This window comes from Dromaius novaehollandiae, chromosome 1 (genome assembly GCF_036370855.1).
Source record: "Dromaius novaehollandiae isolate bDroNov1 chromosome 1, bDroNov1.hap1, whole genome shotgun sequence".
Taxonomy (NCBI): Eukaryota; Metazoa; Chordata; class Aves; order Casuariiformes; family Dromaiidae; genus Dromaius; species Dromaius novaehollandiae.
This window is the reverse complement of record NC_088098.1, coordinates 149,404,463-149,428,355: the sequence shown is the minus strand read 5'-3', so window position 1 is coordinate 149,428,355 and position 23,893 is coordinate 149,404,463. Positions and strand designations below refer to the sequence as shown.

The window sequence follows — 23,893 nt, the reverse complement described above, 5'->3', positions numbered from 1 at the left end:
GCCGTCTGCCCGTCCCCGCGGAAAGCGATTGGCCGCCGCCGCGCTGCGTGGAGGGGGCGGGCGCTTGGCCGGGGCTGCGCGGCTCCGCGCGCTCCCATTGGGCCGCGCCAGGGGGTGGGGCCGGAGCGCGCCGGTGCGCGGTCTTTGGGGCGGGCCGGCAGGGGACGCTCGGCGGCAGCGAGCCCGGCGGCAGCGAGCCGCCGCGGGGCGGGGCCGGGCTGTGCCGGCTGCGGGGGGACCTGCCCGCTGCGGCGCGCTGCCTCCGCCCCTCGGTGCGCGTGTGGGGATCGGGCAGCGGAGCGCCGCGGCGGGGGGCGGGGCGGAGCGGGGCGGGGCGTTTTTCTCGGTTTCCTTGCTATTCCTTCCTTTTTTTTTTTTTAAAAAATTAGGGGAGAACAATCCCTGTGTAAGGTGCGGGGGAAGCACGGGAGGAGGTGCTCGGCTTCCTGATGGCCGCCTGGACCGACCTGCAGGGAGACGGTGGTGACTACAAACAGCACATGAGGGGTGGAGGTGGTTCTGGTACAGTGGTCTGAAGAAACGAGGAGCTGTTTAGGAGGAAGCAAAATGGTTAAACGGTAGCTGCATGTGTAGCTCTCTCTATCTTTGCCTATCCCTGCTGAGGTGTAGATCGGGCATTTTTTTCTTGTCACAATTTCTTTTCACAACAGGGCTGTTACGTGATTGATTACATCTTGTTATAATGTCCTTCATGTAAGTTGCTTTCTGAAACAACAAGCGAAACTGCCACCCCAAACATCTTCTTGTGTCAGAACCCAGAGTGGAAGCAAGGGCACATTCCTGACACGTGGACAAATGTGTTGTGAAAGGTTGTGTGTCTGAGGAAGTGTGGCAGAACGGAGACGCCAAGGCCTTGCTTCAGCGAACAGCCAAGGCAACCTTGCAGATCTCTGCTGCTAAAAGGCAGCACTTATTCTCACTGCCCACTTTTGCCCTGCCCAAAGGGGATCCTGGTGGTGGTGCTCATCTGTTTCTTCCATGAGTTGATTCAACTGGAAACTGTCCACTTCACCGAAGGGTTTCTTGGAAGAGCTGAAGGCAGGTGAAGGCTGCAGTAGTGCGTGGCTGGAAGTAAGGGAGGGAAGATCTGGTTCATCAGCTTATCTTGTGGAACTGCATCTTGAGAGCCAGGAACTCACAGATGTGCCAAGCATAGCCTGAAGCAGTGCTGATAATAGTTAAGTCAATGTCAGCTGTATGAAAGACAGTCTTCTGAAAACCTTGTTGGTACACCACCTGCTCACTGACTAGATACCAGTGAGAAGTCAGCTTGCAAAATACTCAGGCTAGAATAGTAAAGGAGATGGAAGAGGAGGCCGGTGAACTTGCTGCTATGGCGCAGAGTGTTTTCTAGGAAACATGGAGCCTTGGAAGTTTTGGCTGGTTTGGAAACTACTAACAGCTACAGCAAGGACTTAAATTGTAAGATTTGGGAGGGAGATCAAAGGACCACAAACTGCTGAGGAAGTCATCTGTGTAGGTGTGCGGTGAGGCTAGCAGGAGAACTTGGGGAAGTTCAGACATGTACGAGAGCTTTCCTGCCTTACTTGTGACTCATGGAGGAAGTTGATTATCCCCAGTCAAATAATGTAAAAGCTCAGTTTAGAGAGGAGAGGAAAGTTCCTCAGAACCCAAATGGCTTTCTGGAAAAATAGGTAGAAAGATGACTTCTGCAGCTGGCTTGAACTCTCAGTCTTTGAGGAGACATTTCAGCTTACAGAGGAACTGAGGATATGCAGAAGAGATCAACTTTGTCTTCCTCTCTGACCCACCAACACTCATCTGCAGAGGCATTATTGTAGTTCTCTGTTCTTGTCAGGGAACGATTTTTGGTTTTGTGGGGTTAAAGAACTATTGTTCACTGGGAGGGTGAAACAATGTCAATGGTCTGTAGAGTGGAAAAAGCCCTAGTGGCTGTTCCTATCTCTCTTTTAAACCAGCCACACAGACAAGGGAATATGGTTTGATATAGGGATATAAAAAACTTGGTAGCTTATTACAGCAAAACTACGTTTCCCTGATAGGAGCTATGGGAACAAATGAAAAAAACTTGTATGGGTAGCTGTGGCTATAAATGTCCATCTTGGTACACAAAAACGGTGAGGTTCATGACATTCATTGAGCTCAGTGCCCTGTCCATGACCGTTAGCAGAAGCTTAGAGAAAGGGTGTAACAGGGGAAGCACGGAGTGACACTTCCCCCCGCCCTCCCCCCCCCCCCCCCCCCCCCCCCGTGTACTCTTGGCTTCTGTCCATCTGCAGCTTGGGGACTTCCTGAGTCAAAGGTTGAATCCTCATCACTGTGCTTTGTAGCCCTTGATAGAACTTGCTTTCATAAGCTCGTCTTAGGTGCTTTTTGAGCTCATTTATAATTCTGGCATCCGTAAAACCCTGTGACACTGCCATCCTGTGGCACTGAGTGTGGCAATTTAAGAACTATGCTGTGCAAAACAGTACTTCCTTCTCCACTCTCTTCGTTACTCATTATTCTGTACATCTTTTATCCTATCTCAGGTGTTCCCTTTCTAAGCTAGAGTCCTCGTTTATTCGATGACCCCTTCTGTTGAATCCATTCCATAGTTCTGTCATCCTTACTGCCCTTCTCTGCTTTTTCTGCTTCTGCAGTATCCTTTTTTTGAGTAGTGGGGACCAAGCCTGCATCCAGTATTCAACCTGTGAGTGTCCCATAGATCTGTATGTTTACACATCTTTATATAATGAGTTGTGTTTTGTTCTCTGTTCCTTTTCCAATAATGCCTAATGTGTTATTTGCTCTTTTGATCTGTGAGGGTTGAGCTGACACTATCAAAGACCTGTCCTCAGTGACTTCAGGTTAGCTTTCCTCAGTGGCAATAGCTGGGTAGCACCAACCACTACAAAAGGGAAGGATTCCTTGCCTTTGCACTCCACCCTTGCTACAGTGTTTTACTTTGCATTTATCAAATATTTGATTTCTTTGCCATTCCATTTAGTCATTCAGTATTATGAAAATTTCCTGCAGCAATTTCTCGTGAGTTCTAGTTTTGACAATCCTGAATGATTTTGTCTCACTGGGAACCTTTGGGCAGCCACAGCATGTACCCGGGAAGAGTGTATCATCAGTCCCTTAACGCACACGCATAGGAGTTACTCCTCAGTGTCTCACCTCTCTGTGCACATTTATGTTCATTGCTATAGTTTCATGCAATGTGTACACAAATTGGACTTGGTGGTTGGTAGTTTGTCGGATTATCCCCATGGCCTTTTTAAAGATTCATATGACATTTGCCAGCCTTATTTCTTTGACACTGAGACCATTTAGATCAGCAGGTTACACACCACAGTTCATAGTTTAGCATCTTCATCCTTCAGCTGATATAAATCTCTTGGGTGAATCCCATCTTCTCTTGGTGATAAATAATAGCTCATTTTATGCATTTAGTTTCACATCCCTTACTAACACTTCGATGTGAGACAGTTTTCTTGACTTGTACCCCATCAGTAAAGGTTCTTGTCTGGGAACATCTCCAGCATCTCATATAGAGATGCAAAGAATTAATTTGGCTTTTCTCTTGTAAACTTTTTCCCTCCGTGTTTTTTTATATCTTGCTCATCTGTTGGATTCACAGACTCTCCAGATTTTCTGCCTTTGGTGTGCTAGCAAAAGTTCTTTTTGTTCATTTTTGGGATGAAGTTTGTGGTTAGGGATGATGATTCCTGAAACTGTAGCCCAAATTGAAGGACAGTTTGCTGGGTGCTGTTTCACAGTCAAATAGACCTGTGGTTCTTCTGTTCATATGGTCTTTTTTGTACAGCCTTCTTAATAAGAAACTCTGCTGAAGAAAGCAGAGCAAAGGATTTGTTGCAAGAGGAACAAACATGTTTAGAAAGAGAAAGCTTCTTTTCCTAAAATTTGCAGAAATTTAAATCACCCTGGTATAACATACTTACTGGAGTAGATGTAGATTTGCAGAAATGGACTTCGGAGCGATAAAAAGTTTCTCCAATGACTGCAAAAAAACCCTGTGTGACTCATGTGGCTAATGAAGCCATCTTAAATTATTCTATCCAAAATAAAAGGTTTCTGGTCAGAGCAGGAAAGCTAGAAGACGGAATACTTCATAGGAAGTGGGATGGGCAGCAAGCATCAGTTGACAAAGGAGATTCTGAAGTCCTTGTGACTTTTAAAACAGATGGCCATTTGGGGAGAGCAAAAATCTTAATCTAAGGAAAAGACAGGGGTAAAATGCTACTGGGGCGGGAAGTATAGTAAATGTGCTACCAAAGAGGGTTTCAGTTACCACACAAGGTACTATGTTTTGTAAGCATATTGACAGAGTGTATTGCTGTTGATGTTCTTGGGCTTGAAACTTGCGTACTGAAGAACCAAGAGAAGGTGATGCTGGCAGAGACTGAAATGGATGAATTCTCACTAGATATGACTTCTGAAAGAGACCACGTTACTCTCAAGGATGGAATCTGGGACTCCAGCTACTTCGGTAAGTTTAGATTCCACAGAAGTTGCATCACTGCAGCACAGTCTCATGGTGTAAAGGTAAACAAAGGTTCAGTTTTCTGCCTTTGCAGAACAGCTCCTCTGGAGCTAGGCAGTGCATACTCCATTTCTTCTAGATGGCTTACAGAATAGCCATTAAATGGTCAGGAAGAGCATAACATGTATTCCATCATTCCTTATGTTTGGATTTGGCTAAGAACCTCCGTAAACATCATGCATTGAGTTCTTAAATATGGACAAAGGGATTTGGGCTGTACTTGAATTACTGACTCTCCATTTCTAACTCTGTTCCTTGGCTCATAAATTCTAATATTGATGCACAGATTTCAGACTCAAAGTGACACAAGTAGTCTGGTTTGTCAGGTAAGCCTTTACAAACACAAATAAAACTCTACAAATTATTTGACTGCCATATGCAATTGGTTTAATATTGAAATGAACACCAGCATTTGAGAAATTGTAATTGTTGTTGGAAAATTAGATTCATGACCAAAAGGGCATATTCAGTTTGATTTGATTTGATTTCCTAATAGCGGGCAAAGCTAAGGGAAAAGCTATGTAATTTCACTTCAGAAATTATTTTGCCTTCTTTCCTTATTAAAATAGATTATGTTATTGTTTGCTATTTTATTTTAGGTGACAGCCAATGAACAAGAACTGCATTGTGGGTGCTAGCAAAAAAGCTACTAGTGAAGGAGCAGCAGCAGAAGATAGCATTAGAAAGGAGAAATAAACAAGAGGTAAAAAAGCTGTTTTAATTTGATTTGTTCTATAAGTATTTGAGTTTCTTTTAGCAAAGAAGCCAAATACTTAGGAAACAACTCCCACCAGCATATTTTTGGTCTCATATTTCATTTGGGAGGAATATGGTGGGAAGGAATTAGTTCACACCTTAAAGTCTAAGGGGAAATTAAAGCACTTCCAGATTGTTCTGTTTATTCTCATGAATAGCACTTCTCTCCTGGAGACAAATTCCTTTCCTTGATAATTTAAGTGGCCAATCCCATCTACAGTGTATTTTAAATAGAAACAAATCAGAAAGGGGAAGGAGAAAGTGTGCTTTGTCTGCATCTCTTCATGCTTATCTTTCTAGCACCCACTGCATGTTTTTCTTCCAAGTCGTGTCTTCAAGACACAAGATGAGACCACCAGTGCAGACAGGGATTTTGTTATTCATGGCGTAATAGACAATATTGGCACACAATGCCTAAAAGCTTTTCTGAGTAACTGTATGAGAATGAATCTTCACTTTTTAGTCAGACGTCGAAGATGTCAAGGGATGCTTGGATATAGCTTGAAGTGCACTTCAGAAACGCCTGTAATATCAGAGCACAACAACTATATAAGTGCTGAACGCTGGGTGGTTTAGAAATAAACATGTATATTGCTGCATTCTTAGGAATTGCGAATTTTAGTGATACATTTGCATTTTAAGCTAGTTTTCAAATGTCAGATGCTCAGATATGTAAATTCATGTTAGGCTACTCACTTGTTTTTTTCAGTATGCTAGACACTCCAGAAGAGATGACATTTTGGCCCCAATTAAAATCAATGGTAAAATTCCAGCATGTCATATTGGCACATAAAAACAAGATAAAATATGCCTATTTATACACATACATACACACAAATGTATATCTTTGTATGATCTCCCCCTTCTGACTACAGAACCCTTCACTGATAATTTAGAAACATTTTCTTCTCAGCAAATGATTCAAAACAAAATGATCTTTCCATTTATCCCTTTTTCTTCTTTTTTAATCAGACAGGGATTTTTTAAAATCTCTGTTATTCTAAAATTGCTGAGCATGTCTTTTGTGTGAAAAAGCCAGCATATGCACTGCTTGGGAACTCTTCACTGTGAACTTTGAGTACTCAGCATTTATAATTTGAGCTGTGCAATTGTATAGCTCAAATGGCACTATTTCTCTTCCGTAGCTTGATGACTCGATTTATGCTTTATGTTTCTGTTTTTATCTAAAATCAGTTTCAGCTGAATCTTTACCTATGCAGATAGAATTGCAGGAGGAAGGACTTTATGCCTAAGCTACAAATTTGAAATCCACTTTCTGAGAAAGTATTCAATAATTCAGAGCTGATTAGAGCTCTTACCCAGGAAGTGGGAGACTGAGATTCTATTTCTTCCTCTGCTTTAGGGTTTCAAACTCAAATCCTATGCTGTTGTTATCCTAGGAGCAGAGGGGAATGTTCAGCTCCTCTGGTTGAAGTTATTTTGTTTGTTTACAGGAATTAAGGATTCACTGGAAAGAAAGGGAGCAAAACCAGGGTCTGATGGTTTTAGGGAGACTGTTCTTGGTGAAATGCAGGATGGTAATCTGTGTTCTAGTCCTGCTCCGGGAACAAGGCAGGCATGATAACCAGGTTCAATGATAAGCAGGTATAAAAGCACAAAAATGCATGCGTGTGGGGTCTGGAAATCTGTTGCTTCCTTGCCTATTTTAAATCCCAGCCATTATGAGAGGGCATCACTTCTTCCCATTCTTTCCCTTTAGAATCTTTTTTTTTTAGAAATTTAGAAAGGAAATTCACTTTCAGATATATATAAAAATGTACGTGTATATACCTGTCCATGTATGAAAAAATATACACACATACTTAAATGTTAAACCATAACGTTCTCATTAGAAATACTCTATTTCAGATAGGGAAGAAAGAGGTTAGAGTATCTGATGACCTGACACTTTTCCACATGACATTTGATCAGAAGGAGGCTTGGAAATGATAATTTTTAAACATGCTTTTAGGTCCTAATACAATCTTTTGTTTGCAAGAAAGAAAATGTGAGTGGTGTTTTAGGGGCATTACTGGGCATTATGTTACAGTGATATTTATAGACCAGGTAAAGAGAGAACCTCAAACTGCAAAGGCTCATTTGTAAAAGTATCTTTAATAATGTTTGATGATTTTATTTTTCTCCAGCAGTGCAGCTCTAGAGAGATTTGTCTCTACCCTCACTCAGTCCTGTGTTTTTCATTTTATAATGTTCCCAGATGTTTCAAAACACCTACTGAGCTTTTTGCAGGCCTTTTTTTCCAACTCTCTACAAAGTTTCTCTCAAGATTCTTTATTGCCTTGTAAGTATGCTGCATATCTTCAGAGTGTCTTGATATTCTTCCCATATCCTGTTTTATGGTGAAAGCTTTTAAATACATTTTAATGATGCATAACAGCAATATAACGAGCCTAATAGCATGCTATTGATTTTCATTTGAAACACTGACATTTGAACATTTCAATAGCCTTTTAACAGTGTGTATATTTAATGTGATTCAAAGATGAGGCAAATGCAACACACTATCTGTCTACTAAAAAAGCCCCACAATCACTGTCTACTGACCTCGCTCCCCCTCTTTCCCCCCCCGCGGTCTGTCGCAGTCAGCCACATTAGGAGTATATCCTTTTCAGTGTCTTAGAAATGAGTAAACCATAATCCTTGGTACAAAGGAATAGAAGGGGAAAACACAAGATCACTGTATGCCCATACAGCTTTGCTTATCTGCTGTGGTCACGAAGGAGTTATTAATGATCCAGATTCAGTCAGGGTTGTCAGAGAATACAGTGCATTAGCTCCACAACAAAATAAACCTCCCAAGGATGCCCTCTAGATAGGAGATAGCTTAGTTATAGTGTCCCGTAACTCGGGCTAAGTGAGTAGACCAAGAAAAGCAAACAGAAATATGACACTAGTAAATATACATGCCAATATAAGGTAAGAAAATATAACAGTTCCCTTTTAGTCAGTAACTCAGGAGTTAGAGAGCACTGCATTTAGGAGAGGTTTCCAAGAATTCAATGAAAAAGATGGAAAGTACCTATATAGTGCACTGGCCAGCCCACAAACATGGGTACTTTGAAATAACATTAACAGCAGTGTTGTCAGGCTGCACACGCCATGTATGTTCCTATAGTTCCTTGCATTATAACTGTGGACCTCCTTTTTCTAGAGCCATTATGGTGTTTTTAAGGGATGGTCTATAACAAATGAATACAAGTGCAATTTGCATCAAATATAAGCCTCACCTTTTTGGCTTCTCACAGCATCATTGTATGCTTTACACACCAATTACCTGTACAGCCATATAAATGTGCATGATATCATGCACTATCAAGATATTAGGAAATACAATTTATCCCTTGAATGGACATAAGGTATTATACAAAGAGAGAAAAGCAAAAGGACCAGGGATACTTAGAAGACTTATACTCGTACAAGCTTTTCAGTTCATTTGCTTTCACACTGTGCAGCTGTTCGTTTGAAACCACATCCACCAACAAGATCATCTGACAGGTCATGACTCAGACTGTATTGCAGTTAAGTATAACCAGACAGGTTTTTTGTTGTTTAGCAAAAAGCAAAAGAAGGCCCAGCTGCTTTGATTACCATTTTTTTCAGATTTTTTCCAATCTTTGAGCTTACCTTTTGAAATCATGTTGCAGGTCAGCTCAGGAGCAAAATTCTTGAGAATATTATGTAAGCAATTTTGAACTCTTTTGAAGACACTTTTTGATTTAGTAGTAGTTCCCAGTATGCAAATTAGGCTGAAATTCAGATACCTGAATGTCAGAGGTTACCTAAGAAATTGTAGAGCATTTAACAGCTAAGGTACCTAAGACAGGCATAGGCGCCTATGTACTGTGATGGAAATGTACATAAAGTTCTATTTCTGCCCATGCCCAGAGGCACTGACTTCGAACTAGTGACAGAGAGGATCAAGAAGACAGATAGTCTTCATTTGATTCACAAATTTGGAAATGAGAAAAACAGTTTAGCTTTACTACTGGTGGTAGTAATGAGGAATTCTGTTGAAAGCAGCAGAGTAGAGTGCTGATTTTAAACCAGTCTGAGAAGACATTTCAGATATATCACTGAAGACAGAAGAAGTGGCTGTTATCTTTTTATTTAAAATAGGTCATATGAACGGTCTTCTGGAAGTACGTGATTCTTTCTGCTGACTGCAGGGGGAATGTACAATGATGAGCTCAGACGTCTCATTTTTGACCCCAAAGTTCGGGCAGATAAATCCCATCCCTGAAGTCATGCTGAATCCCTTGGGGAAGCAAGAATAGGTTTGAAGCCAAGAGATGAGGCTAAATCCTGATAAGAGCCCCAGTTATACCTGCAGGCAAGATATATGTTCAATTTCTTGTCTTGCAAGGATGTGTTGTATCCCTTTTCCCCTGACTGTACTTGTCTTGCATATTTTAAACATAGATTATTCAGGACAAGGACTGACCCTAATGACATGTTTACATAGGTGTAGTACAGTGTTTGCTGGGACTGCTAAGTACTTGTGTAATGGAAATCATAGCATGTCTCAAGAAGAAGATGCTTGTGTGCATACACCATTGATGCAAAAACTAAAAGTCAGTGCAGAAGCAAAGGAAATGGAGAATGCAAATGCCTTCTGTTCTGCCAGCCTAATATGAGGGAAGTTCCCCTCGGCTCCTGCTGTATGAACTGTTCTCTTCTCTTTGATGTTACATCTGCACTCGTGTCTTGCAACAATCACAAGTTTTTAGAGGATGTGGAACTGCTTTGTTCCCCTTCGATTAAGTCTAACTATAAAAAAAAAAGTCAAAAATGCCAGCAGTTCAATCGAACTGAAAGACAGTAAATTCAAGTCTTGTAAAAGAAAATCATTTTATATATGGCATGCATAAAAAGAACTTACTGCCACAGACTATCACCGAGGCCAAGGTTGTAAGGAGGGATATTTTCAAAGGTTACAAGAATATCTGGAGTTAACGAAAGAAAGGACTATTGTAGAAGGCATATAAATGCCTCTTCAGCTTAAACAACCCATTAGCGATGAATGAGACTGTTTGGTGGAGTGTTTCCTCTGAAGTAGCTAGTCTTGGTCACTGTCAGACAGGAGTCTCTAGACCATAAATCTGATCAAATATAGCAATTTCTGTATTGCCCACTTACACCTGTGAGAGTCTGCTGACTTCAAAGTGCATGAGGAATTTGGTCTAAAGCACATAATTCATTTTCTTTATAAAAGTGCGTTTGTTCAGTGGTGGAGAGAAAAATTGCCCAGTAGTGTCAAAAAAAACAGTGGTAGACAGGCAGCTGGTTTACAGGCCAGCCGAGTAGACATGGGTAATGTGTGTTAGTGTGCAAGACTCCCTGTTTGTTGCTGTGCTGTCGTATGTCTGGACGGATCACAGGTTTTGAAATCCACACACCTACTGCTCTTCCTTTTAATTCTCCACTCAAAAGCCATGCAAACTTCCTCTCCCATCCTTACTATTTATAAGTATACATAGAAACAAATGTTTTGTAAAGATGTGAGAGACATTCTGGTTTATTCCCAGGAGCAAATAAAGCCTTTTATTTTTAGCCTAGTTTCCTAAGGAAATGAGACTGATGCAATCACATTGTCTATTTGTCTATCTATCGAGTCAACCCCCTTCCCCCTTTCCCTCCCCCCTCAACTGCTGGACCGTTAATCTTTTTCAGCCAGATCTGACGGAAAGGCAAAATTCTTTCAAAAGTGTTAAATGCACACAAATTCTGTGAAAATCAGTGGCTGGGCCAGAGGAAAGACCTTATTAGTTCACTCACTGGAAAAGTAAGCACTGGTTGAATTCTGCAGCTGGGCAGCAACGGGCTGGCTAGTCAACGTGTGGGTAGTCACGAAATGTCATGCCACATGCTATCTGCAGAATGTGGGAAAACAGGAGGGATTGGAGTTGCAGTTTAGAGGTATTTCTGCAGGGACTCTCCTGAGTATGTGGTGGTATTTGAGGGATGGGGAGAGAGAGGTGGCACAGGAGAAATGAAGGAGCTGGCATTGTTATTGTAGACATGGAGGAGGTAGGGGTCAGAGAACACTTGGAATTTTTCTTTTTATCACAAGATTACTGAATGTTAAGGTCACATTTTCGGGAGTTTTGTGGTTGTGGCTCAAGGAACAGGTGGAAATGAAATGCTTGTGGAGCCAGAGATAGAGAAAAGGTCGTCACTGTCTTCGTTATTCCCTGGCATGTGTTTCCCACATAATTTCTTTTATGGAGAATAATATGCACTGAGGAAATAGGGGTAGGTTCACGTCTAACCAGTCATTTGCTAAACCTCTTACAAATACATGTGTTACCTCAAATGGAAAGTGAAAATTTGCCCATATGTTTGTGGCCAATCTCTGGGCCTTTTCAGTGTCACTGCTGGGAATTTTTTACCTTTGAAACATCTCAAGTATATTCAGATCGAGGCAGAAGCCCAGGCTGTTCCTTATCTGTCTGTAACCACCTGTCTGTTCCACCACAGGATATGATCCTAAACAGTGTGTGTATGTTTGCATGTTGGAGGGAAGTATGTAACGTGTAACATTTGTAACATACACATATGTAACGTAATTATTCACTTACTCTACCTATGTTTGCAATGATGTCTGGAAAATAGTCCAGATGTCTGGAAAGTAGTTTTAAAATAAGATTATAAGCTAAGATTGTAGGCTTAGTGAACATCAGTTCATATTTCCTTTGTAACACAAATATGCTCTTATATTTCAATATCAGAGCATTGTCTCCACTGGCCTGTGTTTTAAGTATCAGTGGCAACAAAAGTGTGTAAACCCCTTGGCGATATATCGCATGATAGTCAGATTATGGGAATAGGGCACATAGGAAGGGCACACAGAAAAAGGGAGAAAATGGGAGAAGGAAGAAAAAAGAGAGAAAATGGAAATAAGAAAAAGAAAAAACAGATTTGGTTTTTAAAAAGCGCTTGCACTCTAGTCCAGCATCTGCTAATGCCTTATGGGACTCCTTATAGTGATGTCTGAGAATTTCTTTTTATAGAGATGTTGGTAAGTTATTCAAAAGACCAAGCTTCCTTTAGTTCCTCCCTGTTCACCAATGTGCTAGTCAGCTAGCTGATGTTTAAACATCTCCTTAGGAAAGCAGATTCTTCTCCCATTAGGAAATTACAAGTCAGTACCTGAAAAGGTATGTAAACCAGTATTGGTGGCATGCCTTTTGTTCAATTGTCCTACTCTTCATTAAACCTGAGACACTTGTTTCCCTAATTCTTTTAAATTTAAATCTGAAGTATCTCAGAGTGTCTGGAAACTACTGTCTTAGCTTGCAGAGGATTCTGAACAGGCTAATGGGCAGAGATGAGATAAAAGAAAGCAGTACCCTGTTATGATGGACAGTGTGAATAGGAAAATTCTTATTTTTCCCTCATAAACAAAAAAGAAGGCTTTTTAGCAGGAGGAGTAGAATATACTTTGCTTCTCAGATAAGATGACAAGGCAGGAATCTGGTGGGAGGTGGTGGTGTGGAAATAGAAGGTTCCCAATTCTCCTGCAAATGCATAGTATTTTTGAACACAAATCAAACCTTCATGTGAAGTATCAGGAAGATAAGTAGGACAAGGAAAGGAAGAGGGTGACCAAGCGGTCTTGAAGTACCTACATAATGATTAAAGAAGGAATATGCATGACTAGCAGCAGAAGGTATGGTGTTTTTAGCTGCTGAAACTGATGACCACTATGTTTTTCTCCAGACAAGCTGGGCTTGCTTTTCCCTATCTATGGTGCCATCACCTCTATCTCTGTGTGGACAAAGCATAAGCTGGTAATGGTTGTGCGATGAAACAGGAAGTGAGTGACAGACCCAGTCCATCCTGCAGTTGTAAGAGTGGTTAAAATGCATATTCATTGATTGTTTTATCCTCTGTAGACTGCAGTTAGTGGCAAGTGCCACTTACAGTACAGAGATGTGAGACCATGTGGTATCCCTGATTTCTCTTGCTCTTCCTGCCTGTCACAGGAGGAGTCATGTCCTTGACCGACACCCTCACAGATGCTGTGAAGGTGCAGAATGGTGTGTTAATACAAATGGCATTGAACATGCTGGCATCTGAGCTGTTTGAAGGCTTTGAGTTTGAAGGCTGTGCCATTTTGCCTTCAGCAACTGAAACTATTCTGCAAATATTTATTATATAATTAAACCTTTTGCCATCAGGTGCTCTGACCTCAGCACATAACTTTGTATGCTAGGACAGAATATGGTTAGCTGGGCCAAATAATGTAATACTGGGCACAGACATTCTGTTTGTATTATTGGAAAAAAACCTGAGTCCCTTGTCCAAATGGGGAAACACTAGCTCTTCTCAGGATCCTTTTTTCATTCACTATGCATCCCATACTTGCATTCATGAATCTTTCTTTATGATCAGCCAGTATCCGCAGATCTCTCCAGGAAAGTCCTTGACTGCCAATCATTCCTGTGTTTCTTACAGATATCACAGCAAGAACCCACACATGCAGTCAGTGTAGCTGGAGAAGTGCATTCTCCCCCATCCAGCTACTATTTCACATATATTAGCCACTGGAGCCTGTGGTTTGGCATTAGCAACCACAGTACGAACATCTTACTATCACAGCATTAAATGTCCAGTCCAGTCAACATGGAAGTGGTTACCTAAGTCTGACACAGCCATCTCCCAGATAGCAGTGATGACTCATTTATGCACTGGCCTCCATCTCTGATTCATTATAGCACTTGTGGATCAGAGCAAGGTCTTTTCAGGGCTCTGTGAAGGCAGCTTTCCCTATACAATAACTCTGTAGTATGTGCTTATCACCCCTAGTCTAGATAATAATGTAATTTCACTGCCCTGTGACACTAGAGGCCTCAGGCTGAGGCAAGCAATAGCGGTCTCTATTCTGCTACAGAAGCATGACATCTTTGCTGAGAACCATCACAGCCAAGTAAGGGTTAAAAAAAACGGTGCTGAAATGCCCTTCATGGCCAGAGCCCTCTGTGTGCATCCTACTGAAATAACATCACAGTCCAGAACAGGAACAGTTCACTCACTGGGGCAGGATCCATGCCTTGACAGCAGCTGGAGAGGACATCAGGGAAAAAATGCTGAATCAGAAGTATTTTATTTTTGGTAGTTTAATAATGGATTCACGACGTTTGTGAACAGGAGCTGAGGAAAGACAAACAGGGCTTTCTGCAATGCATGGTGAAACAGTTCCTAAGGTAGTTCATTTGTGAGGCTTTGAGGTTCCAGCCACCCTCCCAAAACTCCTTGTGTGGAGCGGGCAGCCTGCTCTAGGTGACCCTGCTTGAGCAAGGGGTTAGACTAGATGATCTCTAAAGGTCCCTTCCAACTTCAGCTATTCTGTGATTCTGTGACTTGAACATAGACGTGTGAACTGAATATTCGTGTTCAGGCTAGTTTGGTTTGCCTTGGTGTCCACACCTACATACATGAGCAGGGTAGTTCTACAGTAAGACGCAGAGGCAGAGAAGTAATTTGCCACAGCTGGCAGTAAAAAAAAAAAAATCAGATCTCCTGCATCCTAGGGCTGCCTTCTCAGCCAAAGAAGGGCACAGCACTAACATGACTAGCTTCATTTCAGTTTCCCAACTAGCTCACTGCCTTGTCCATCTAGGTATACAGAGTAACCATATGGATGTGCCTGTAGCTGTATTTTTGTGGGTATGTTCTTTGACTTTAGAAACAGCATGTCCCAGAGTGCTTCTCAGCTTACAGCATCCTTCCTCTGGTCAGAAGACTTGCTTCTACTTGCAGAGGCAATGCCGAGACAGAATAAACATTAGGTCACATTCACACAAGGTAGACCAATTGAAAGTTACCATAGCATAATTTGATAACATGAAATACTTCTGAAAATGTTTGGGATCTGCACATCACTTTTTTTGCTAATGTCGTGATTCTTGTCACTAGAGAATACAGACTTTTCTGTGACAAGCCACCACCTTTGCAGGACTTCATGTGTACCATGGACAAATCAAATCACATACATGTTGCACTGTAACTGCAACCACGTTAAAAGGGCCATAGGTCAATACTGTACTAGGACAAACAGTTTCAGCAGTAAAAAGTGAGCTTGCTCAGTGCAGTTTGTTTATGGTCTGAGTATTACTTTGGAGTATTTCAAATGTCTGTTTTATCAACAAAGGAAGAAACAACTCCATTTGTCTGTTTTCATGCAATCTTGTACCAACCTCCCCCTCCCCATTCCCAGTAACTCTTAAACCTGTTGGCTAATTTCAACCAAATGAAAGAGAGAGGCCTGAAAGTGATGAGTTTTTACAAGTTTTGTAAAGGGGAGGCCTGGCAGAGGAGAAGGACTGTACTGTGGAGTCTGCAGTGGCTTGTGCTCTTCAGCCTCTTGAGCTGACACCCATTTCTTGGCTAGTCTGCAGAGGTATCGAACCACCTAGCCTCAGCACACACTGCCGCCTGCCTGGAAGACTTGGGAGTCCCAAGGCGCTCTGGAAGGAGAGTAGACAGGAGGTGTTGCAGGAAGGAGAGGATCAAAGACATAAAGGTGATGTGGGCATATCAGGATGAGGGAGAGGGAGGCTGGAACAGGTGGTGAGGGAGGGCACAGAGGAGAGCAGAGGCTGTCACAAGCTTTGGTGGCTCTGCTGCTCACAAACTCCACTTCTTTGGCATGTGAAAGAAATGTGAAGGTGCAGGACAACAGGGATGAAAAAATAATCAGTAATACTCAGTGCTTTTCCATTCCAAGGGTTTTAGGAGCACTAATGAACCTTCACAAGCTGTTGGAGAGGTATTTAAGCTGCATTGCATTTTTGTAGATAAGGAGATGAAAGCTCTGGCTGAAGTCCAAAGTTTTCAAAAGTAAAAACTACTTTTAAAAGCCCCACTTGGCACTCGGCACTGATTCCACAGTTGCCATCATTGTCAATTAAATGCTGATTAGTTCTGTAAAGCCGGGCCTAAACCCACACACTCAAAAGCAGCAATACCTTTTGAAAATTCAGGCTGTGTTGGCTTGTTGAGTTTTCCCACTGTGTATAGAAAGAGATTGGTTCATGAGAGGAAAAGATATATATAAACATCTAGCATTTATTAATTTGTCACTATTGCACTGTGGCAAAAATGGAAACAAAGACTTCCCAGTCTTAAGGCAGTTACAAAAAGGACAAAGATAAACAAGATTAAAAGAAAAGACTTCCAAGTAGACTGTTCAAATGGGAAGGGAAGCAGAGCATGTTTTGAAATCATTCTACACCTCCCATAAAGACTAGGCAGATGGTTTGGGTGCATTGCTGTAAGTGTGTGATGAGTATTTTATTTCTGAAAGGAATATAAAACATGGAAGTGTATGTTGTTACCAGCTTTGCCAAAGTGAGGGGGAAAAAACACAGGGCGTTATTAGAAACCATGTGAATTGATAGTCTTACCACAAACACTAAAATCCAGAGAAGCAAAATAAAAAAATATGTAACAGTGTAATAGGAAGAGTAGAAAAGAGTTATAGTTATTTTCTTCAGAATTAGGCATTCTCAATTTTAATTGTTTTGTGGTCATGTTTATTTCGAAGAGTCTTGTTTGCCTACTCTCAAAAATAGCAGTGGTGAAAAAGCCTCCAAATTTTGTATGAACGAAGACTGTCACATTTAATTTAGCCAGCAGCAGAACAGGAGGAAATCACAGTTTTCACACAGAGGAAAGCCTCAGGATATAGTAATTGTCAGGCAGATGCAGAAATACCATACTGATCAAAGAGCAAGTTCAAACCCAATCACAGGTATGTGCAGCACAGTTCCTATCCAGCAGTATCAGCGATGTGCTGAGTGTACAATCTCAGCGCAACCTTGGATGTTGTAGCAAATCAGTGAAAAATAAGAATCGCAACAGAAGGGCTCCTCTGGGGAATCCCCAGCGCATGAAAGTGAGTAAAAGATTGCCTGAAAAATTATCTTAAAGGGCATCTCAAAGGCACTCACATCCTCATTTTAGACTTGGCTCAAAGCACTGAAACTTCTGGGATACCAGGTTTGAGTTATGATATAGTTTTACTATTCGTGCAGCTGCTGTTTCCCGAAGGTGGTTTGAAATCCTCAGGGCATGAGCAGAAATGGTAGTTCACTGAACAAACTGGACCAAGGGGCAATAGACATCTTCTGCCGTACAGCCATGACCAGCCTTGACAGCACCGTCAGCCCTTCAGTGCTGATCGCCTCATAATGTGGCGTGGAGCTCTGCGGCGGGGAGGCCGTCTCCTCCGCAGCTGCCAAAAGGTCGGGCAAGATTAGAAAAAATGGAAAAACAGAGAAATTTTACAAGGCTTGAAGCTGGTGTCTGGTGCCTGTGGTTGTAGGATTACGAGAAACCCAGTGGGACAACAGCACACATCAGACCCTGCTGTGTATAGGCAGTACTGAGACCATAATAACCTCAGTAAGACCAGACACTTTCATGTGTTTCTATTCTGTAATTGTTGTATGCCTTGGGTCATCTTTGACTGAGAAGAAGGCACGATTATTTCAAGGTTTCAGAAAGGTTTTACTATCTACACAGATGATGTTCTGGTGTGTGGATGTTCAAAGGAAAAGTGTGATAAGCACCTAAAGGAAATCTTCAAAACAATAAGAACCTCTGGCAGGAAAACAAAATGCAAATTCTGCTAGCTTTCTAGGCCATATTATTAGTCAAGATGGATTGTACCTAGATCCAGCAAAAGATTGCTAGAGTAGAAAAACTACTGCCGATTTTATACAGAAACCAGATAGGGCACCATAAACAGTGCTGGCATACTTTTGGAGGGTTTTTTTTCCAGCATCTCCTGATTATTGCTGAACTCTTGAAGACTTTTTGATCTTGAAAGTTGAATTAGTATGGGGATTTTGGATCAGGAAACAGCCTTAAAGGAAGTTGCTACTAACACTGACCACTCCACTGCAGGCTTCCTTTGAGACTGCATAGCATGTGTGAATACCAGAAGCTACAGTTTAAATAGCATGTTAGTACAGCATTACCTTTCTGTATCAAGGTCATATGCTTTCCCTCCTAAAATATTACTGCTATACAGAAAATTGCAATTAGAAAAATGGCAGGCCTGAACCTCAGTTTATGAAGTTTTGTCCTCTCTGCCGTGGATTTTTCACCTTGTCAGAGATAATAGAATCTTTACATCTTTAGCTCTGATTGTGCCACCTTTGTTCTTAGCACTGCTTATTTGTACTGTTGTCCAAGATCACTGAGTTTAATTAATTAAATTCCAGAAGGTATCAAAACCATCGGCTGCTTGTTTGATTTTCCTTGAAGAGTGCAAATGTATTTTAGGAGGCCAGCTCTTCCATTCCTACTATAATATAGTGACTATGCCAAAAATAACTGGTATTCTTGGAATGTGGTTTCTTATCTGAGGCTGGGCTTTTTTCTCCTTTTGCACCAGTGTAATTTCAGTGTCTTATTTCAATGTAAACTGGGTAATATATAAAAGTCCTGAGAGAATTGGGTCTATTAACAGCTATACCTTTGAGAATAAAAATGCCTATGGGACCAGGGATCAGGCTCTTGGAGGATGAGCAGGGAGGGAATCCTGGGTGGGAATATGAGAAATACCTTCTTTGTATGATACCATCTCCTCTTGGCTTCCCAGGCCCATTACCAATGGAGTTTGACAGGCTGGGATGGAGATGAAGAGGGGTGGCCTATTGAAAGTGCAGAGGAAATCAGGTAAGACTCAGCTCTGGTAGAGTGGAGAAGTATTATCGAGGGGTAGGAGGATCAGTGAATGGCAGGGCATGTCATGTCACACCTCTGTGCTGTCCTTCATAGAAACAGTGGCCGCAGACATCTGCCTGGGGTTCCACTCTACTGCCTACATGCTCTTTAAGGATTTGCTGTGTGCGAGTATACAAGGTTAACGGACTGTTTTACTCCAGTCTTTTGGAGAACTGGAGTCATGGGAGACAAGAAAAAAGTTAGAGAACTACTGTATTAAACCACACCTATGATTGTAAATACATGTCCTGAGAGCAGTTGTCTTCTTAGGAGGTGATTGCCAAACACCTTGAAATTTGATAGGCCTTCTGGGTGTCTCTGTGGTTCCCAGAAAAGATTCTGCAGTCCTAGATTGCAGAAATGGGATTTGCCACTAGAAATAAGGGAGTGATGCTGGTAGTAAAACAAGAAGTAGAATCAACAGCAAAAACATCTTTGGACATTTCTATCCTAAATAGTTCATCAAAAGACCTAGTACATGAATGAGTTCTGCCAGCTGAAATGTAAAAATGTGTACTGTAAAAAAACCATGCAATCTTACTGCACGACACTGAAGAACCCTAATCTGTTTTTACGGTGTTGCCTGTAGCTTAATTGCACTCGCTCCTGATAGCGTATTACATCTTTTTATATCTTCATTATTGCACAGACATTAATTTCATCAGAGATAATAAACTAAACCTCTAGAATTAATTACAGGTCATGACAGTTTGTTACTTTACTAGAACAAGCCGGAAGACAAAAACATGGGCCATTAATGGGCTCTTCCAAGACAGTTTTTACAGGACATTGGAAATGTAGGCACTTCCACAGCAGTCCTTAGTGTAGGAAACTGAGTACCTTCGCCATCTGCTGGGTCCTTTCAAACCCAAATGCATCTTGCATTTAAATCCATTTAATAGATCTAAGCTTAATAATTATTTTTGCAGATTCCCAGGATCTGATACATCTAGGAGGAAGGGTCTTTGCAGAGTGGTTTCAATGAAGGCACACTGCCAGGAGTTGGGAGCTCCTTGTGAATTACCCTGATTTCCCTTTGGGCCCTCTTGTTTCTGCCAAATTTGAAGTGGACTTTCTGCAAGTGAGAGGCAAAAATGGCTCCTTTCCAACAGGACAATGTCTGGGAGGAGATTTAGTGTGAAAAACCTTGCAGAGGAGCCTTCTAAAGCTTCTTTAAAAATCCCCTCTTGTAGGGGATTTCTTGTAGTGAAGAAAGTCATTATCTGGGCATAGGAGACAGAGGGCATCTTAGTTGTCCAGTCTTTCTGACTCCAGAGTTATATTAGAGAGAACGATCCATCTTATACTATTTTTAATACATCTCTAATCCCTTGATAGACTATTCAGCACAGTAACAGACTTCATGGTCAGCAGGATTTTCTTAGTATTTAATCTAACCTTTCCTTTTTTAAAAAAATCTTTCCTACTGATTTTAGTGATTTGCTTTTGAAACACAATAAATACATCATCTTCTTTCCTTGTGTTTAACACACCAATACTTGTAGGCAGCTATTTTGTGTTCTACTTTAGTTGTCACTTTCAGCCAAGGTACACATATTTCAAACACATCCAATCTGAGCTCACAAGCCCATGTTTTAAACCCTTAATCATTTCTATTGTTCTTTTCTTAAACTGTCTCTAGATCTTTATTGCTCAAGCTCTGAAGTACTCTGAAATTAATATGATGTATCAAGAATGGTCTCTTTGGACTTTTGTAGTGGAGGACTGTTATTTACCTGGCCTCTGATGTGGGATTTGGCTTTACAATAGGGGAAAAGCGATGCTGTGTTATGTGGACTGCTTGACAGTCTTATCAGCAGGTGGTGGATTTTGAGGGTGCTTTCAAAGGTGACCTGGTGCCTGGGAACAGCGTGCTGAGTGCTTAAGCCTGCTCTGGATGCTGACCAAGTTTGTACATCTGCTCTTTATTTCAGTGTAGGTGGGAGATAAGGTGTTTTCAAAATGCAGCTGAGTATCTGAAAATTTGTAGCTCAGTTCTTCAGAAAATCTCTTCCATGCTGTCAGTTAGAGTACTCAGTAGTTTTCAGCTGGAGGTCCATGGACCTCCGAATCAGTGGATGACTTCAAGGGGACACACGACTAAGAAAAGCAAGTGTATTGATGCCTGCTGACAACTGGTGTGCAGGGGTCTGAAGCTGTAGTGGAAAACCTTGGGGGTTGCAAATCAGAAAGGGTTGAAATCAGCAGCTGTTGGTTAATCTCTGTGAGGCTTATTTTGGTCCACTGGAACAAGTATATTTTAATTATTTTTCCCTAGATGTATTAGCTGGCAGTTTGAGTTCACTACATTACATTCACTAATATGTATTATTTCTCCAAAACCCTACACATTATTCCACTGTGCTCACTGTTGCCTCTAATATGTCCAAACTCAGGATCATCTGGGAATTTCACTAACCAGTTCTTGGGAATTTAATTAGCTTACTGACTATGGCTGTTTCAGATATCAATAAAGACACAAGATAAAGCCTCAAAACTGGAAACGTGTATATGATAGGACTATTCACCTGCAGAATGCTAGCCAATTTCCAAGAAATTTGTTTCTATGAGCATAAATACATCAAGCTCCATCTTTAGCTGTCATGATGAATGGAAATGAATCTCACTACAGTCTCTTGCCAAAAAGGGCAGTCGTCTTCTTTCCTCCATCCCAGGGCATGTGTTTTCATCCTAATGTTCCTACAGTCACAACATTGCTAAAAACGAACCTATCCAAAATACTTAAATAAAAGTTAGCTTTCAACTGGGTCAATCCCTCGATCCAACTCACTGTATGAGTTGTATTTGGCAGGGGGTGAGTGGACAACCTGTTTTGGTGACAGCCTGTATTTGTATCAGCTTAAATGGCAAAACTGTAAGTGTTGGAGCCTACCCTACAACGCTGCAGGCTCTTGCAGGTACGTTCAGCTATTTGCAGCCTCCAAATCGCAGCCCCTCAGATCATCTCACAGGCCTGGGAAACCTTCCCCAGAAGGCAGGCAGCCAGAAGGCCGAGTGGTGACATCCCAAACCGCCGCAGCTGCTCATTTCCAGGCCCAGAGATGCCTGATGAACCTTATGCACATGAGGAATCTGCTTTGCCCAAACATTTCTGTGACATTCAGAGAAAAAAATTATATGATGTGCTTTATGGCTGAGAAAGGTGAAGCAATGTGAAGTTAAAGGACATGCCTGGGGTCATGAAGGACAGTGACAAAAGCACGAAGAGATAGGAGAGTTTGACCTGTGACTTTCCTCTACTGCCCCTGTACTATGTACTCTGTCTCACAAATACTCAGGATCTATGTTGTTTATGACATTCTCCATGAAATTGTTATTTATTCCAGGTGTGACTGTGATTATGTGCTCTAATATAGCCTGAACTGCAGACTTTGTTTCTTGTGCTGTTTGTTACTTAAATCTAAGAATCATACATAGGATCATAAATGACCCAAATACAGTCATTTCAGAATGCATGTTAAGGATGGAATAAAGGCCAGAAACCTCATTTTCTTTCATTTTTTTACTTTCAAATGCATCTTCTTTTTTTTTTTTTTTAAAGTTACTTTTCTCCTGCCTCCTAACCTTAAATACCTTCAGGCCATTGAGTAATACAATTCCTGTTCCTTTCCAGAGTATGCAAGGGAAGACCTAAAAAGGAATATAACTTTTCACAGCACCCTGTTTTCGTCTAGTAATCTGACAGATCAGCATTGTAAAACTATTGCTTCACATGAGATTTCAGAAGGAGATCCTTAGAACATCGAATCCTGTTCAAATACTGTCTGTGGAAATAGCTGGTACTTAGCTGCAGGACTTTCTCCCTGAATATAAACCTTTCGTTAGTTGCTGCCAAATAATATCTAGTTAGCAGTTAGAGGTTACTGCATTTGGTGATAAGAAGCATGTGTGTGTGGAGGGTTTTTTCCTTGCAGGTCTTTGGCTAAATAATATAATAAGCATATTCATCTTCTTTCTGAAGCCCTTTTTGACCTTCAGTTTACTGGCATCTGTTCAACGCCAAGGCAGCTATGTTACTTCTTCCACGTGTGTGTTGCTGCCTTCCCGCCTGAGGACCAGTGGACTGGCATGTGTGAGCAGCCCTCAGCCGTGGCAGAATGAAGGCCAGAGGCTCTCTTCAAAATACCTTAATTGGCAGCTTAAGGTGTGTGGTAAACGCTGGACGGTTTTGTGCTGAAGTGCCTCCAGAGCATTCACGTGTTCTGCTGACTTTGGTGAGAAAGGGCACCTCTGGCAGACACGTGCTGACAAGCGAGTGAGGGCGATGATACCTGAAAACTCACAGGCATTTTGGCAATGGGCTTCTCATTACAATCTCTTTGTAACGTCAGGGAAGTCCACATGCAGCTCCATGCTGAGGAGGAAGTAGGCTCCTATTCTTAATGTATGTGAAGTATTTATTACGATATGTATTAAAAAGTGCTTTGTCTTACTCAGTTATCCCAGATTAGTTTTCTGTCTTCGTATCCACCCTCCCTTTTTTTTCCTCTCAAGCCATTTACAGAAAGGTTCTTTGTTAATTTTCTTCTACAGATTCCACATTAGAAAAATTGCTTATTTAGAAAACATAAATTACAACATTTTGATTGAATGATTATTGAGCCAACTTGGATGTGGTTACAAAGCTTGAAATTTTGAAGGAGTATTATTGGTTAGGTTCAACCAGAAGCATGTCTCAAGACACAATTACCAAAGGCAGGTGTGCATGACACATGACACTGAAATTAAAGAAACTGTTTTGCTCTTTCTTTAACTCACAAGACTCAGAAACACCTCAAAGATCAGCAATCCACTCAGTCCTCTTTT

The 23,893-nt window shown here is 41.5% G+C and overlaps 1 long non-coding RNA gene across 5 annotated transcripts; it reads left to right on the top strand.

The window, feature by feature from the left end:
* The first annotated feature begins 327 nt into the window (after positions 1–327).
* Positions 328–23,519, top strand: LOC112984981 (uncharacterized). 5 transcript variants are annotated; one of them, XR_010386300.1, is made up of 5 exons: positions 328–578; positions 4,326–4,498; positions 5,152–5,255; positions 18,942–19,018; positions 23,049–23,519. It is a non-coding gene; the product is annotated as an uncharacterized LOC112984981 (long non-coding RNA). The 5 variants fall into 5 exon arrangements; XR_010386301.1 differs by having other exon boundaries at positions 329–578; positions 4,384–4,498; XR_010386298.1 differs by lacking the exon at positions 328–578 and adding an exon at positions 15,723–15,854 and having other exon boundaries at positions 2,231–4,498.
* The last annotated feature ends 374 nt before the right edge of the window (positions 23,520–23,893 follow it).